General features: G+C 36.0%; 1 pseudogene; it reads right to left on the reverse strand.

Annotated features, from left to right (window-relative positions):
* Nucleotides 1–17,951: 17,951 nt before the first annotated feature.
* Nucleotides 17,952–18,892, reverse strand: LOC105731937 (keratin, type I cytoskeletal 19-like; annotated as a pseudogene).
* Between the last annotated feature and the right edge of the window lie 304 nt (nucleotides 18,893–19,196).

Consider the following 19,196-nt stretch of genomic DNA (forward strand, 5'->3'; position numbering starts at 1 on the left):
GGGTAGATTGCAAAATTTTTTTACCATTCTGTTGGTTGCCGGTTCACTCTAATGATTTTTTCCTTTGCTATATAGAAGCTCTGGAGTTAAATTAGATCCCATTTGTTTATTTTGGCTTTTGTTTCCATTGTTTTTGGTGTTTTGGTCATGAAGTCCTTGCCTATGCCTATGTCCTGAATGGTTTTGCTTACGTTTTCTTCTAGGGTTTTTATGGTATTAGGTCTTATGTTTAAGTCTGTAATCGATCTGGAGTTAATTTTAGTGTAAGATGTCAGGAAGGGGTCCAGTTTCTGCTTTCTGCACATGGGTAGCCAGTTTTCCCAACACCACTTATTGAACAGGGAATCCTTTCCCCATTGCTTGTTTTTGTCATGTTTGTCAAAGATCAGATGATTGTAGATGTGTGATGTTGCTTCTGAGGCCTCTGTTCTGTTCCATTGGTCTATGTCTCTGTTTTGGTATCAGTACCATGCTGTTTTGATTACAGTGGCCTTATAGTATAGTTTGAAGTCAGGCAGCATGATGCCTCCAGCTTTATTCTTTTTGCTTAAGATTGTTTTGGCTATGTGGGCTCTCTTTTGGTTCCATATGAAGTTTAAGGTGGTTTTTCCCAGTTTTGTGAAGAAGGTCATTGGTAGCTTGATGGGGATAGCATTGAATCTATAAATTACTTTGGGTGGTATCCTTTTTCATGATATTGATTCTTCCTAACCATGAGCATGGAATGTTTCTCCATCTGCTTGTGTCCTCTCTTAATTCCTTGAGCAGTGGTTTGAAGTTTTCCTTGAAAAGGTCCTTTACAACTTTTGTTAGTTGTATTCCTAGATATTTTATTCTCTTTGTAGCAATTGTGAATGGCAGTTCATTCTTGATTTGGCTCTCTTTAAATCTGTTATTTGTGTATAGGAATGCTTGTGATTTCTGCACATTGATTTTATATCCTGAGACTTTGCTGAAGTTGCTTATCAGTTTCAGGAGATTTTGGGCTGAGATGATGGGGTCTTCTAAATATACAATCATGTCATTTGCAAATAGAGACAATTTGACTTCTTCCTCTTCTAATCGAATACCCTTTATTTCGTTTTCTTGCCTGATTGCTCTGGCTAGAACTTCCAATATTATATTGAATAGGAGTGGTGAGAGAGGACATCCTTGTCTAGTGCCAGATTTCAAAGGGAATGCTTCCAGTTTTTGCCCGTTCAGTATGATATTGGCTTTGGGTTTGTCATAAATAGCTTTTATTATTTTGTAATATGTTCCATTGATACCCAGTTTATTGACGGTTTTAGCACAAAGGGCTGTTGAATTTTGTAGAAGACCTTCTCTGCATCTTTTGAGATAATTGTGTGGTTTTTGTCTTCGGTTCTGTTTATCTGATGGATTACGTTTATAGACTTGCATATGTTGAACTTCTTTATCATTTTTATTGTGTCTATTTGATTCTCCTGTATTTTCTTTTTTATTAGTCTGGCTAACAGTCTATGTATTTTGTTAATCTGTTCAGAAAACCAGATTCTGGTTTCACTAATTTTTTGAAAGGTTTTTCATGTCTCTATCTCTTTTAGTTCTGCTTTGATCTTAGTTATTTTTTGTCTTCTGCTAGCTTTTGAATTTGTTTGCTGTTGCTTCCATGATTTGACCCAGCAATCCCATTACTGGGTATATTCCCAAAGGATTATAAATTATTCTAACATAAAGACACGTGCACATGTATGTTTATTGGAGCACTATTCACAATAGCAAGATGTGGGACCAACCTAAATGTGCATCAGTGATAGACTGGATAAAGAAAATGTGGCACATATATACCATGGAATACTATGCAGTCTTAAAAAAGGATGAGTTCATGACCTTTGCAGGGACATGGATGAAGCTGGAAACCATCATTTTCAGCAAACTAACACAGGAACAGAAAACCAAACACTCCATGTTCTCACTCATTAGTGGGAGTTGAACAATTAGAACACATGGACACAGGGAGGGGAACATCTGTGACCTGTCAGGGGGTGGGGGCCTGGGGGAGGAATAGAATTAGGAGAAATACCTAATGTAGATGATGGGTTTATGGGTACAGCAAACCACCATGGCACGTGTATAAATATGTAACAAACCTGTACGTTCTGCACATGTATCCTAGAACTTAAAAGTACAATAAAAAATAAATGATACAATGTTAGGCATGATAAAGACCCTGGAAATCATTTCATTTAAGCAAATATAAGAAAAAGTGAGAATATATGATTTGGAGAATTTATACTTTTGAGTAAATATGATAATTGTTCCAAAAAATTGATGAGATAGCTTTTGGTGGTTCTGCCAGCTGCTGAGCATGTCTATTCCAGTTGTGCATTCTTGGAGAAATAACCACAGGATAAGATCACTGTAAGACATTCCTGTGCTAAAGCTCCATTCATCACCTCATCTCCATAAATGCCTATTCTGATGGGAGGGCCACAGTGATGTTTTTGGTCTCCTAGATTTAAGGTTAGTTCAGAGCCAGTGTCCAGCACTCCCTGAAATGTTTGTTTTCCCCAGTACACATTTGCTCTGGTAGGATGCCAGAGGTTGCTTTCCAGAAGGCTTGGAGAAAGATTAATATACACATTTCTGGCAATGTGCTGGGGTCCTTCCTCAAGGAGACCTGGCCTCTTCTTCATTCAAGGAGGTCTGGGTCTGGAGACTGATCAAGTCTGAGAATTGATTGAGGGAGCATGCCTCTTTCTGTTTTTTATAATTTAGGTTATGGTTTTGTTCACTTGACCTAGAACTTTTCTGTTTATACAGATCAGGTAAGACATTAGTAGGCTTCCTATCTACTTTACTTCTAAGAATGTCATGATCAACTAGCCAAGGTCACAGGTCTGTGTGAATTAGACTATTTGGATTGCTTTGACTTAGGTCTCCATTAAGCAGCACTCACCTTTGGTAGTTGAATCCTGCCCCTGCCACTTAGGGATCTAGGTTTCCCAATTCAGTGAGCTATGACCGAGCTCTTCAAGGATGCTAGCACTCCCCTCACAAATTTATATTTCATAATATTGGCAAAAGGTATGTCTTCTGGACCCTCCGAGTGTGGTTGCATAGGTCTTAACACACAAATCCACATAACATTTCAGTCTCCCTAAGCTTCTTAATCCCTTACTGTACACTAAACTAAGGTAGTTATGGCATTGTAACTCTGCCACCATGGGCCAATTTTTGGTCCATGTTTCAACCAAGTAACTAAACTGTTAGAGCTCTACTGAAACATTAAAGGCTGAATCTCTGCTTACTGATCCCATGTCAATAATTTCAGCTGATCCAACTTTATGTCCTTTCATCCATTAGTCCACACCCTAATATCCATTCTCACACATTTCCCAGATTTCTATCTGTATATTAGAAAACTTAAGTAGGTCTTTTGGAATGTAGCACCTTCCTTATGGGTCACGTTTTCTACTCTTTCATTAGAGGCCTACAGGGACTTGAGTCTAGTTGTAGACCTAGACACAAAGAAGAGTGGTGGGGTTGGGTCAGGAGGAGACTCAGCACTGTATTTCATGGCAACTGCCTCAGGGAGACCATTACAGTTTCCTCAGGTGATTCAGGATTAATCCTCTTAGACTGGGGTGGACAGGCAGATGGTGGAGTTCCAGTCCACATGCAGGCAGCCTGGAGACCCAGGAAGAGCTCATGTTGCAGTCCTAGTCAGAATACAGGGAAAAATGGATTGACTCAATACTAGAAAAACAAAGTTAAGGTTAGAATTTGAAGAGAGTCAAATTTCAGTCTAGTGTTTAACAAAACTTTTGGAGAGTTATATCTGCTCAAACACAAACAGATTTTTAAAGTACTTAGTAAATGCATTTGCACAGAAATCCTTGATAGGGTGAATAAGACATATGCTTGAGGTTTTAAAGATGGGTGCCCATGTTCAGCTCCAATTATTTCCTTATTTTAATCCTTTTTTTCAGAGACAGAGTCTCACTCTGTCACCCAGACTGGACTGCCATGGTGTAATCATAGCTCACTGTAACCTCAAACTCCCTGGTTCAAGTGATCTTTCAGCTTTGACTTCCCAAAACATTTAGATTACAGGCCTGAGCCATCACTCCCAGCCTCATTATTTCTTTTAACAGACATTTATCCAGCTTTATGTACAAGATATGTATTATGATATAAGCATTGTGTTTTGCCCCATTATTGCTTCTCATAGGTTTGAAGACCACATCCTAGAAGACATTGCAGAAATTATAATGTGATAAGTAGGTTAAAAGAGTCAGGAATAGAGGAGGGGACTAATAAGAATGCTGCACAGAAGATGAACTAGGTGATCTCTAAAGTCTTTCAAACTCTAAGAGACTCTAGTTCTTAAAAATGGTATGAGAATGTAAACAAGTTTGTTCTTAATAAAGCCCATGGCTCATTCCTTAATCCTTCATAAGAAGTCAATGGTTTAAGAAATACTTCCTTACGTTTGACAACAAAATACTAATTTACTTATGAATAATAATAAACGTATATTATACTTATTAAATACCTGATTAATCGTTTAGGTATAATTCTGACAAATTGTAGAGAATTCATGTGTTTGCTTTTCTAGACATAAACTATGAGACTTTTTATTTCTCTCAGGCTTAATAATTTAAAAATTAACTGGATTCAGAAGGTAATATTCAGATGTTTCTTCATTAAGCGGGGAGTTAGAGCTGGTTAGTTAGATAGCAGCCTATGAACTAAGATTAAAAATTGGATTCTGTGATTCTAATAATTGGAAATGTTAAACTTCCAGTTTAGGACGGTAGCCTAATAAAGAGCTGATTTGGCATTCTCAACTCTGACTGTAACCCTAGTAATGACATAGAAAATAAAACCTACATAAATAACTGAAAAATGGAAGTAAGAGTTTGCTGCGACCGGGCGCGGTGGCTCAAGCCTATAATCCCAGCACTTTGGGAGGCCGAGGGGGGTGGATCATGAGGTCAAGAGATGGAGACCATCCTGGTCAACATGGTGAAACCCCGTCTCTACTAAAACTACAAAAAATTAGCTGGGCATGGTGGCGCGTGCCTGTAATCCCAGCTACTCGGGAGGCTGAGGCAGGAGAATTGCCTGAACCCAGGAGGCGGAGGTTGCGGTGAGCCGAGATCGCGCCATTGCACTCCAGCCTGGGTAATGAGCGAAACTCCGTCTCAAAAAAAAAAAAAAAAAAAGAGTTTGATGCAAGAAAGAAAGAAAAGGGTAATCTGATGTTCTTTAAAGTTGATGAAGAAGGCTTAAGAAACATGATAGAAAGCTCCATCCTCTGAGCCAAAACATTAAGATTTTCTGGAGAATAGCTGGGAGATTTCTGTGACCATCTCCATGTCTTTACCAGAGGGATAAAGAATGGACTTCTCTCTGTGTTTACCAGTCTCTAAGGATAGAGCTTGATGATACAAATCAGAAAGTCGCTACTCACCATAGACGTCGCTACTCAAGGTCTCTGCAGAGACCTTGATCTTTGATTTTCCACATCCACAACTATAATAAATACATGTCTGTTATTTGAGCCAAAGTAAGGATGCCGGAGGAGAAGGAGACAGACTGGAATAGTTGGTTGGTGAAGCAATCAGAACATAAACAAAATTTACAAATTAATTTTGATGCCTTATATAGGTGTGTTTCCTGGTGCCCCCAAACAATTGCAATAGTGACCTCAAAGATCACTCTTTTTCACAAGACGGCACAGAAGGTGAAAAAGGAAGCTCCTGCTTCTCCTAAACCCAAAGCCAAAGCAAAGTTTTTGAGGCCAATAAGGTAGTGCTGAAAGGCATCCGCCAACATACACACACATAAGCAAAGATCTGCATGTCATTCGCCTTCTGGTGGCCTAAGACACTGCAGCTCCAGAGACAGCCTCAATAGCCTTGTTTCACCCTCCGGAGAAACAAGCTTCACTATACCATCATCAGTTTCCCTCTGATCACTGAGTCTGCCATGAAGAAGGTAGAGAACAACAACACACTTATGTTCATTGTGGATGTTAAAGCCAACAAGCACCAGATTAAACAGGCTATGAAGAATCTATAGGGTCATACTCTGGTCAGGCCTGATAGAGAGAAGACAGATATTTTACTAACTCCTAATTATGATGCTTTGTATTTTGCCAATAAAATTAGTATCATCTAAACCCAGCTCAGATGGCTGATTCTAAATAGATATATATTTTTCCATCAGAAAAAGAAATCACTTATCACAGATCACCATAACAGATAGATATAATAAGGAAAAAGTTTGAAATATTGGAAGAATTATCAAACTGTGTCATAGAGACACAAAGTGAGCACATGCTGTTGGGAAAATGATGCTGATAGACTCACTAGATGCGGGGTTGCCACAAGCCTTCAATTTGTAAAAAATACAAAAAAGCAAAGGGCAATAAAGCAAGGCATTTTTTTTTTTAAGAGTATGGGTAACAGGTAGAGAATTGAAATAAAAAATTTAAGAATTGGAAGTTTTGATATGAAAGGACTTGTGGATGAGTTAAGATTTGAACTTGAAATATTATTGAAGAATTAAATGTACATTCCAGAAATATTTTTAGAAAGGAAGATTGTATTTTGAAAGGTAATATTAATAAAAGTAATCTGGGTTGGTATTTTCAAATAGAGTTAACAGAAAAAAAGAAGGTTTGAGGTGATAAAAGCACAGCAACACTTTGTCGTATATCTTACATGTGGTGTAACGAGTGATTACTTCATTTTCGACTTTAGAGAACATAGACTGATATGTGTTTCTAAATGTAAACCAATGGTCAATTTTTTCATATGTGAAGAGTTATACCCTCCTGATATGTACCTGACCATTGAGTTTTAAGTTTTTGTTTTTAATTGTGTTATTGAGTTGTCCACTTTTTGGCTTTCCTCATGGTAAGTTCATCTTTCCTACAGCTGTCATCTCCTTGTGGAGTCGCCTTTACATGGTGCTGGTTACTAAGAAAAAATTCATGGATATGAACCCAGTAGCACGCTACTGTATAACTCTTTACTACATATTTATTTTCAAGAGTAACGCAGAAGGGTTGGTGTAATTAAAGAGTGTTACAACACAGGGAGGGAAAAATTAAATCTGTATGCTAAAGGTGACTAATCCATGGGAAAGCAAGCGAAAGGTTTTCTCTATAGGAAGTTCTCATTGGTCTGCTCCAGTTCCTTCTATCAACCACCTTTGCTTAGGTCTTGGCTTAACAAGAAGAAAATCTCAGATTGGATTTTAAAAAATTTCCAGGAATATAATGACTGCAAAATTATAAACAAAATTAAAAAATAACCAGGTAATTCTTCATCAAGAAAATAGGGGTTGTAAGTTTAATTTCAGATAAAATGGAATTCATGGCAAAAACATTACATATATACAAAGAAATATTGTACAGTTGTGAACATATTCACAGGCTACAATCTAGTAAGTAAAGCAAAAACTGATAGAACTATAGAAATAAGTACATAAACCAACAACAAATATAGGTGGAGATTTTAATATATTCCTCTCAGAATTTGATACTAAGAGCAATAAGCAAGATATTAACTAATATAGGTAGCATGCTTTTGCTTATATATGAATTTATACCCAGAAAGGAGAGGGAGAAATATTCTTTCCAAGCACACATGTGATATTTATAAAATTTTATAATAAACTAGGTCACAAAGAAAGGTTCAATAAATCTCCCAATTAATTTAATTAATACTGTCTCATCAAGGCCAATGCTATTAAATAATCTTTGCTTTAAAACAGAACTAAGAAAAAGAGTATGAAATTCTTAGAATAGTGAGGCTAAAAATACACAGCTAAAGAAGTTATATACTTATGAATTGTTCACTTTCTGTATACGTGTTGTACTTTAGTAAATGTTTTAAATTTACTATATTTACTTTAGTAAATGTTTTAAATAAATTTTTAAATAAACTTAAAACATTTACTAAAGTACAACACACATATAGTTTATTAATTTATTTTTTTGAATTGATTAATTCATTTAAAAAACTAGAGACCATCAAGTTTAAATGAAGTACAATAAAATACCATTGTGGTTTTGGTTGGAATTACATTAAACTTTGCAAAGAACTTGGAAAGTATAAAAATCTTTAAAATTTAGCATTCATTCTTATTTTGAAAATAAAGTTAATCTTTTCAGAGAAACAGCTATTGCAAACCATATAATATATAGAAGCTGTCTTAGCCTGGCATTCTTGATAATCAGGTAAATTGATTATTTTTGGTTTTCATGATATTAGATAATTTAAATATTATTTTGCTTGATACAATTGTTTAGATGGATCTTGATACAGGTGAATTCAATGCTGTAGCTTTGATTGATTCATTCCAACTCTTATAAATTATAAACATCAGTCAATATTAGCATTTCATTTACCTAATGTTTTAGGTAAAATTGCTAATAAACTGCATACATTTACCTAAAGGCAAAACTTATATTTTCTGCATTTCTTACATGGAACTTAATGAGATTTTATTATCAACCAGATAATGACTCCTAACTTTATAGTTTGCTTATTTTTGAGGTTAGAAATCTGAGTAATAATGCAATAACAATGTCAGAAACAACTTGTGTTGCTTTTATAGATTTGGCGAAGAAATGAATAAATTGCTGATCTCTATTATTTATTTATTTATTTGAGATGGCGCCTCACTGTGTCACCCAGGCTGGAGTGCAATGGCCCAATCTCAGCTCACAGCAGCCTCAGCCTCCCAATCTCAGGCGGTCTTCCTACTTCAACCTCCTGAGTAGCTGGGACTACAGGTACATGCTACCATGCCCGGCTAATTTTTGTATTTTTTGTAGAGACAGGTTTGCCATGTTGCCCAGGCTGGTCTTGAACTCCAAGCTCAAGTGATCCACTTCCCCTTGGCCTCCCAGAGTGCTTAGATTACACGTGTGAGCCACTGCAGTCTGCCGTTATCTCTATCACTTTTGAGAATAAATATTTTTTATAAATTCAGAAACATATTCAGTATATAATTTTGAGAGTAATAGTAAATTCTTATTAATCATATGCTTTATGCATTATTTAAAAGATAATTAAACATTTATAGTTTGTTTCTTTAGTCAATTTGGTTTGCAATTTCAGAAAACATAAAAGCTTCAATTTCTAAATGTAAAGAAGAATGTAGCCTATATTCTTACATATACATAATATATATAAACATTTTTCCCAGCAATGCTCCTCCTCCCTTTAATATTTTCTACATTAAAAATGTTCATGATTTGTTCTTTACAGTATCCATTTAGACACACAATAACTAGATTGTGAAGAGCTGTCATTGCTAAAAGAGATACTAGCTGATCCATGTGATAGTATAAGAATAATTAGTATAATTTAAATTATAAGCGTCTCTGGTTTATTGTTATTTAAACCAATTAAATAACATATGTTTTCTTTATAAGAATATATTTTTATAAGATTAAATTCTCTTAAAAATGTATGATGGGAATTTATAATGCTCATTTTTTCATTGTATTAATGATTGATGGAACAATATTAATTCTATTTCACTTAATTTAAAATTCCTTTTTTTTCTTTTTTTACAAATGATTTCGAATATGAATTTAAATCTGCTTTAGTCTTTGGTTAGAATTTTCTAGTATTGATTACATTTAATTGATTTATGACAAGTATATGTGGTACCCTCCATCTTCTGTAGTGAGAGAGGTTCAAGAAAATCACCTTGAAATTACTGAGATCGTTATTCCCCTATAGTCTGGAGGGAGGGGTCATAAGATAAGTATTTTATATTTAGCTATCCAGTGCCTGGCTCAGTCCTCATGAAACAGACTGAGATTTTGGGACCCTGAGGTTTAAATCACCACAACGAGTCTGAATGCAATGCTACTCTGGGTTGGCTGCCTGTACTAGGAGAGAGTTGCATAGGTGAAATGAGAGTTAAGCACTAAGGACAGAACCCTTAAAGCATCCCGAGACCACGATGCTCTGAATAGGGATAGATAGACTTTTATTAAAAAAAGAGAGGAAAGGAATATCACTAGCATTAGGCCCTTCCTTCTCCCAGACCACCAAATCTCTCTCACTGTTCACTAGAAATGACTTGAAAATATCATCTTGGTGAACTTTTCTCTTTTTTATTATTTATTTCAGTGGTCACTAAATTTCCTGGAAAGTGAAATTTCTATAGCAGATACTTAAAAACCAGACTTGTTTATTGTGTCAAGTAAAATTTTAAGGCCAGTTAATTTTTTCAATTAACCTGTCCTGTTTGTTTTGAAAAAAATAGGTATGTTCTTTTCTTATGTTTTATTCTAAAAAAAATCTTAAATTGGAATTTTGATGGCATATATTAAAAGACGATTTACTGCTGATTCAGGGATATTTCACATAGTATCTTTAGGCAAGCAAAGCATGTTTTGATCAGAAACGGAGTCAGACATGGTTTCAAAGCGTTTGTCCAAACATCAAAATTCCAGTCAACCAGAAGATGTCACTATTGTGCACAGAATCTTTAAAAGAAAAAAAAAGTAACTCGTATTCACTATAGTTACATTGTGTCTCTCCTAATCTTGCTAAATTTCTGCTGAAGTCCAATGAAGGAAACACTGTCTTCAAGCTGACAGGCACTGAAAAATTACTACATTCATTGGATGGGTGGGCCAGTCACATTCCCACATTATTTCATTTGAAATTAAAAAAAAAAAAAAACTACATTGGCAGAAAATTATCCAACTCAGTTAATAACCTTGTATGGTGTTAACTGGAAATTAATGACCACACAATAAATCTGTTTGTTTTTCTAGTAAAAGATTGTATCTATTATAAGTAAATGTAGCAGACATTAAGAAAAATCAAACTGTTTCACAAATATCTTTGATTAAACTAATTGTTCACTTAAAGCAGAGAAAATAAGGTGCCAAAATATACACTTCAACTTAAGATTAATTGATGTCACTAACAGAATGTATTCTTAACACTTTTATCTGTTAAATCAGAGTTCTTTTTATAATGAGACTATTGTTGACATCTCTGTACTTGTTATGAGATATTTTATAAGATAAGTTTACTGAAATCTTTGCAAAATCCTGTATAGGCAAAGAAACAAGATTGGTGGAAAGCTTGTTTGGAGGTGTAGACCTTTCCCAAATGTATTTACTTAAGAAGCAAACAGTGAACAGAGGCAGTAGATGCGAATTAGATCCCAGGTGCCAATAGCATGGTAATGTGGTCCAAACAGCTGGGCTTAATTCAGGTCACTGGCTTTGACAAGTAGGGTATCAAAGTCAAGGCAATTAGAGCACATCAGAAATGTTTCCCACTGAGTTGTATCTACCTATCTGTCTATCTATATCTATCTGTCTATCTGTCTATCTATCTATCTACCTACCTACCTTCCTACCTACCTACCATCTACCTACCTACCTATCAATCAATCATCTATGTATTTGGAGATGGAGTTTTGCTCTTGTCGCTCAGGCTAGAGTGCAATGGCGTAACCTCGGCTCACTGCAACCTCTACCTCCTCAGTTCAAGCGATTCTCCTACCTCAGCCTCCTGAGTAGCTGAGGTGGCACCCACCAATGCATCTGGCTAATTTTTGTTTCAGTAGAGATGGAGTTTCGCCACTTTGGCCAGGTTGGTCTCGAACTCCTGACCTGAGGTGATCTGCCTGCCTTGGCCTCCCAAAGTGCTGGGATTACAGTCATGAGCCACTGCGCCTGGCCTAGTATTTATATTTTTTAATGAATTGTTTTGTTATTTTGCCCTTCTCCTCACTTAGGCCCATTTTGACATCTACCTTTTGTCAACGTATTGATTCATTGAGAGAAAATAACAGATTTTTTAAATTTAAAAAGTACTCCCTTTTCTGGTTTAGTTAGTAAAAGCAATCAACTGTTTTTTTTTTTTAATAACGAAATTAAAACTTTAAATTTAGCTAATGCTTATCAAGTGCTGCTTAATATGTACTTAATATGTACTTAATAGGCACTATTCCAAGTGCTTTACATGGAGTACCTCCTCCTAACCTATGTGTGAGGCAGGTTCTGTTATTATTCTTATCTTAAATATGAGGAAATTGAAACACAGATAGGATTAGGAAATTACCTAACATTACCATGCTAAAGAGAGGCAGAGTTGGCATTGAAACCCAGAAAGTCTGACGTTAGAGACATGTTTTAACCACACTATTCCATATTGCTTCTCTGAAATGTATGAAATACATTTGGTTGTGGTTGCCTTTGTATTGTAAAATTTGTTTCTATTTTCTGCTGAGAGTTAAGAGCAAGTGGAAAGAGGTTTTCACAATGCTTCCTTACCTGCCAATATAGACTGAATGCATTGATGCTATTAAATCTTGGTACTGATTTTATTTTTTCCTTTTGTCTTGCATATTTTTATTTGTCTTGAGTATTCAGAATCAGAGAACATTGAATCTCTTTGGTATATAATTTCTTATTCTTAGAAAAAGATGCAAATTTTTAGTGAAGAATTATTAGAATCTAAAGGTCTTTGAGTTGTAATGTCATTATTTAAGAAGAAAAGGAATGTGACTTCTTGTCTTTTGTAGCTTTGTGAACAATAGAATCCATTTGAAAGGCTTGGATTAGAGTGAATATTTTGACTACAGATATTTGCAAAATTCATTAACCTAGGTATGCTTACAGTGTATTACTTGGGACCTAATGTGACAAGTAGATACTTGATTAGTTTAAACATGAACTTTATTCTAACATGTATTTGTACAAAGAATTTTTACTGTAAAACAGAATAGAAACACCTTAAGGTAAATATCCGTGCTAATATTTTTATGGCTTATTGATTCCAACCACAACTTAAGAACCTTTTTAGAGTACTTAATTGAGATTAGAAGTGATGAATTACCTATTATTCCAATGCAATAGATTGTTTTACTGACAAAAAATTAGAGATTTCCAGATGATAAGACTATTAGACAGTCCACTTGAGCCCTTTGCTACAGTCACGTATAACATATATGTATGGCAGAAACGAAGTCAGACTACTTTATTTCTCAGGAAATTTATACATTGAAAGATCAGGGTCATTTTGAATAAGTAGACTGTTGAACAAATACTTATTGCTCACCTTTGTATCAAGTCAAATGACTTAATGATGGATACATGACAGGATAAGTTCTTATCTTATAAATTGTGCTTATTTTTATCTTTAAAGTTTATGGAGTATATAACTCCTTTTATTGCTTCATTTTGTCCGTAGATTAGATAATCTTGGATAAGAAGTCTGATTCCTTATAGTTTTTGGTCTAGTTTGGGAAGCAAACCATGTCTCTATGTGTCTGGAGATCTGTGAAAATATAACTGATAATTCAAGGAAAAAGAAGATAAAGCTAGGTGAATCATATAATTGGATATATATGGTTTCAGGGGAGAAAGAAAGCTTATCTAGGCTGAGGAGACCACGGATGACTTCATGGGTAATCCGGGTCTTGAACTGGGCCTCGAAAAATTGGTGAGGTTTGAAAAGTGGGAATAGCCAAAGGTGATTTCTAGACAGAGGCAGAGCTGAAAAGGGAATGGTGTTAGGTAATTCTGGTTAAGTTAAAAGTACCTGGGATAAGATAACTTTTGGTTGATTAAATGCAAACCAACTTCTATTAGTAGAAATTCTCTTTAAAGTATACATCATACTGTATCTATTAATTATTACAATTATTATGATCGCCTTGGGTTGAAGAATTTTATATTAATTCCAATTTGATACTACTGAAGAGAAAATAATTTTTTATTGTATTTTACAGTAGGAGAAGAATATATGTTTCTAATCAATTAAACTATAATTTAATTTTATATGTATGTTCAATAGTATATAGCTCCAATTTGAGATAAAATTTGCTCTGAAATGGAATCTACTGGAACCATCATGGATTATAAATTGATAAAGCTAATGCTTTTTCCTCTATATCAAGGGTACAGTTTGAACAGTGTCTTCCTGGAACTGAATGAGATATTAGAGTACAAAATGTGAAGACATTTTGGAGTATTACTGAAAATGGAATTCTATTAATCTAATACTCTCTCTTAATTACTATAATGACAAAATAACATCATTCTCTGAATGAGGGAATAATCCTGATATAAAAATGAAATCAATCCAAGAAGTAGAAAACAAGCTTTCAATTTGAACATGAAATTTGATATTTATCTTACTTTCTGCTATAGGGATAGTTTTAATATTATTTTATAGTTACATAAGTAGAAATATATATGCTGAAGTAATTTTAATAAGTTATCATACAGTACTTGTTACAGTTCAGTTGTGCATACTAGATTATTAAATTTTGTGAGCAGCTGGTATATTGAAATGTCTTTGAATGGATAATTATAATACAATACAAATTTTTGTCAAAATAATTGCAGCAATTGAGAAGAAATTATTTTAATGGAGTAAAAAAATTGTGGATCTAAAAACAGACTTTAACAAAATATTTTTCTTAGTGCTCAACAAAATTTAGGTATTTTGATACTTAGATGAAGGCTGGGATAAAGGTTACACAAAATGCTATATTTTGAGAAATTTGGATAGTTTATCTCAATTTAATTTCACTTACAAACAATGGTAATTTTAAAAATATATTTTACTTACCATATGTTGATAGAAATTTGAATTTTAAAAAAATGTTATCAATATTCAGTCAGGAGGTTACTCTTAAAATCATACTTAGCTTTAAGGTAATTGCTGTGGTAAGCCACAGAACCAATTTAATCAAATTAGAGTTTACTTAGGGCATTATGATGGCCATAAAACATTAGTAATTCTGGCACTTACAGAAAGTATCCTTCAGTGTTTCAGAGACTATTACAGTTTCTTGATGTTTAGCAGCCACAGGAAGAGAGACTTTGTAGGACCAGAAATGGAAATTAGAGCACCATTTGTTAAAACAATACAAAAGGGGTTATTAAGACTTTTGTCCACTGTGGTAGTATTACAGGCATAAGCATTACTGTCTGTAGAACTATGGTCACATTCCTCTTAAAAGCAGCTTATTTTACTCTTTACTGAAAACTCTATAATTTGAAGTACTAACCAAATATTCTACATCTTCTAGAATATTTATTTGATTCTATCAATTCGATCCTCTACCACATTCAGATGGTTATGAATGTATAATCTACACTGTCTTTCTGTTTTTACATTTAATTATTTTTCATAATCACATGGCTGTTACATTCATAGTCTATAGGAGTTTCAACGAAAGTTTGTGAATTTACTTTCTGTCAAAATATATACACAAACAGACTAACATTTATTTCCTTTATAGAATTATTTTCCACTTTTGCCTGGAAATAAAAATTAAAACTACTTAAATTTTAGTATAAGTTGGTGTTTCCTAGGAATTTCCTTAATAGTAAAATATAAATTATAAAGGACATTAAAGCACACTTTTTTCTTTTTTGACAGAGTCTTGCTCTGTCATCCAGGCTTGAGAGTGGCAGATCATGGCTCACTGGAGTCTCAACTTCCTGAGCTCCAGCAATCCTCCCACCTCAGCCTCCCGAGTAGCTGGGACCACAAGTGTGCACCACCACTCCTGGCTAATTTTATTGTATTTTTTTTTTTTTTTGTAGGGACAGGGTTTTGCCGTGTTGCCCAGAGTGGTCTCAAACTCCTGGGTTCAAGTGATCCTCCCACCTTGGCCTCATAAAGTACTGGGACTAAAGACATGAGCCACCGCACCTGGCCACACACATAATTTTGTTAGAGGGAAACCTCCATATCCCTAGCCTTCATGGAGCTTAATGTTCGTCTCTTTCTTTACACTTCATTCATTCCTCTGAAGAAGAGTGACTTACCTGGTATGTTTCAGAAGAACTGGGCAATTTGATTCCTTTTCTCACTATGCCTCTTGTGTTCTTCAGCTTGACCACTGCAGAGTACTTGAATTTGGATCTCTTTCTCCCTGACTTTGGGGGTGAAGCCCCAAACAGCCCAGTACTGCCTTTGCCTGAAGATATGTCTGTCTTATTCAGGGTGAAATATTGAGAGAGGGGGAGGTCTAACTGAAAGGGCAAGTCAAAACCATATTTTCCTATCTGTTTCACTAGATATTTTGAGTGCAACTTGAGTCTATCTCTCAATTGTTTTCAGACCTAGGAGGGGAAGAAACAAGTATGACTAATTTGACTCTTTAACATCTCCCCAATCACAGCATACCTTTTTGTTTGTTTGTTTCATTTCATGCAGTAACTACTCAAGTTCTTACATTTTCAACTGACTGGGGGAAACATTTTATTCTCTCAGCACTTTTTGCCTGGCTCTAAATAAGTATAACTTAGTAGAAACGAAGAACTATGAAAAAAATCTCTAACGTTTTGCCTAGGAAAATGAGGCAATTCCAAAAGTAATAACATTTTATTCTTGGTCATTACCAAATGAACAGAGAATGACTCATTAAAAGTAATTTAAGTATTTTAGGATATTATAAATATTTTATATATAATACTTAGTTCAACTTGCAAATTGTAACAAAGTTTGTACATGTATTTTTTACAAAAAGATTTTGGCCCTTGGACAAATTGAAAAGTGACTATTTGTGATGTTCAAAATATTTTCCATGCTTTATAAATATTTTTTATTTTCTTTTCTGTACTTCTACCTTATTTGTCTCATGGCTAGAGATTTTTAGAAATCATTCTCCTTGGGCTTAAAAATGTGAGAGAGATATGATGACCATGTATTTTAGTTTGCTAGCTTCAGTTGTGTTATATACTGTGTCTCAACAGAATTATTTTTAACAGTTCTCTTCAGTCTTAAAATGTCCCAGCTGAGATGGTTATTTATATGATCATCCCGATAACAAAGTACATAATTACTAGAGTTTATGCATGAACTCATACATTTAGATATTTTAATGTTGTTCCCATTAACTGAAGAGGGACAAAGTAGAATTATTTAAGAGCCTAATGTTATAGGTTGTTTTCTTACTCCGCTTTTTATTATGTGTAATCTCTTTGGGTCTCAGTTTCCTTTCTTGTAAAATTATGCCAAAAGCTTCCATAAACATTCCCAGAAAAAACCTGTTGAAAACGTTTATTATACTTATTGCAACACAGACAACACTACATTGGCAGGGTCTTAGCAGCATATAAAAAGGGAGACGTTTAGGAAAGAAAACATAGAATCTTTGGGCCTGAATTGGATGATTTTAAAAGATAGGCTTTACAAAGTGGGGAACTGAGTTGGACTGGGCAAAGTTTATAATATACCAATCTAATAGCTTTAAATTGGCAAGTACAATAGGGTAAGGGATTAGGTGTGTTAACTTATTGAGCAAACTTATCAGAATAGTCTTGAACTGTTCATCTTGTTAAATAAGGTGTTTTAGATGATTTACAATTTTATCTTACTGGAAGAAGTATTTTCTGGAGGAAATGGCTAAGTTATTTTTGCTGGTTTGCTAAATAGAGTTAGGACATACTAAGCTTTGGAATAATTTATATCAAATTGAAATGGAATTTGTTTTTCAAGCTGAGTTTTTAATATTACTTTTTAAATTTGTTTTGGTTTGCGATTTTTATACTTTATCACTACATATTGAAGTGGAGATAATAATGATTATTGATTCCTAAGATTACTATGAAGAGCTAAGCTAGGTGTCCATGCATCCCCCAGCATAATTTTCAAATTGTTTATAATAAGAAGTTTTTAAAAATGCAGTTTCTGCACTGGCTGGATCTCACCTGTGAGTCCTGCCATGCGATTTTAGTGACTGATTTTTGTGTGCAAAAATTGCACTGTACCTAGTAACATCTAAAGTCATTATTTTTTATTATTTCATTATTTTTATTTTTAGAGACAGAGTCTAGCTCTGTCACCCAGGCTGGAGTGCGGTGGTGTGATCATGACTGTAACCTCAAGTTCCTTAGTTTAAGTGATTCTCCTACCTCAGGCTCCTGAGTAGCTAGGACCACAGGCATGTGCCACCACATGTGGCTAATTTTTAAACAGCTCAATCTCAAGACCCTGGAGGGTGCGCCGCAGGTCACTGACCTCGGTGTTGCTCATCTGGATCTGCTCCCTGTGGACAGCGACCTCCCGGTTCAGTTCTTCAGTCCGGCTGGTGAACCAGGCTTCAGCATCCTTCCGGTTCTGCTCGGCTATGACCTCATATTGGCTTCGCACGTCACTCAGAATCTTGGCGAGATCCGTGCCCGGAGCCGAATCTACCTCCACACTGACCTGGCCTCCCACTTGGCCCCTCAGCACACTGAGTTCCTCCTCATGGTTCTTCTTCAGGTAGGCCAGCTCTTCCTTCAGCCCTTCGATCTGCATCTCCAGGTCGGTCCTGGCCAGGGTCAGCTCATCCAGCACCCTGCGCAGGCCGTTGATGGCGGCCTCCACGCTCATGCGCAAAGCCTGCTCCGTCTCAAACTTGGTTCGGAAGTCATCTGCAGCCAGACCGGCATTGTCAATCTGCAGGACAATCCTGGAGTTCTCAATGGTGGCACCAAGAATCTTGTCCCGCAGGTCCTGGATGGTCTTGCAGTAGTGACTGTAGTCGCGGGAAAGCCCGGGCCCCTGCTTCTGGTACCAGTCGCGGATCTTCACCTCCAGCTCGCCGTTGGCCGCCTCCAGGGGGCGCACCTTGTCCAGGTAGGAGGCCAGGCGGTCGTTGAGGTTCTGCTTGGTGAGCTTCTCATTGTCCGCCAGCAGCCCGTCGGAAGCGGCCAGGATGCCGCCATAGCTGCTGCCGTAGCCCTCTGAGGAGACGAGGACACGAAGTGGGCGGAGGACACGGACACATCTCGGCCGCCGGAGCCCCCGTGTATGCTGGGCACGCAAAAGGCGACACCCGGCCCAAAATGCACGGAGCCGCTGCCCAGGCCCCCGAAGGACGATGTGGACGACGACTGGCGATAGCTGTAGGAAGTCATGGTGAGGCGGAGCACGGACGGAGCGACCCTGGTCCCAGAGGCTGTGATCACGGGAGGTGCCCACAATTTTAATTTTTAATTAACATTTTAAATTCGTATCTCTGAGTTGTAGTATATTTTTGAGTTCTATGCTTTTATGACAGATTCAGTCACCTCCTCTTTACCCCATTAATGGGGTAAAAATTCCAGCCCTAGGGTTACAAATGTGGTCAAACACATGACACCTGACACTGGACAAGTGAGATTGACTGGTAGAGATGGCTAAAGTCAATCTTATCTGTGTATATCAGTTTGCATATTAGTT

The sequence above is a fragment of the Aotus nancymaae genome, unplaced genomic scaffold (assembly GCF_030222135.1).
Source record: "Aotus nancymaae isolate 86718 unplaced genomic scaffold, 86718_ANA_hifiasm-v0.15.2.pri h1tg000008l, whole genome shotgun sequence".
In the NCBI taxonomy this organism is placed as follows: domain Eukaryota; kingdom Metazoa; phylum Chordata; class Mammalia; order Primates; family Aotidae; genus Aotus; species Aotus nancymaae.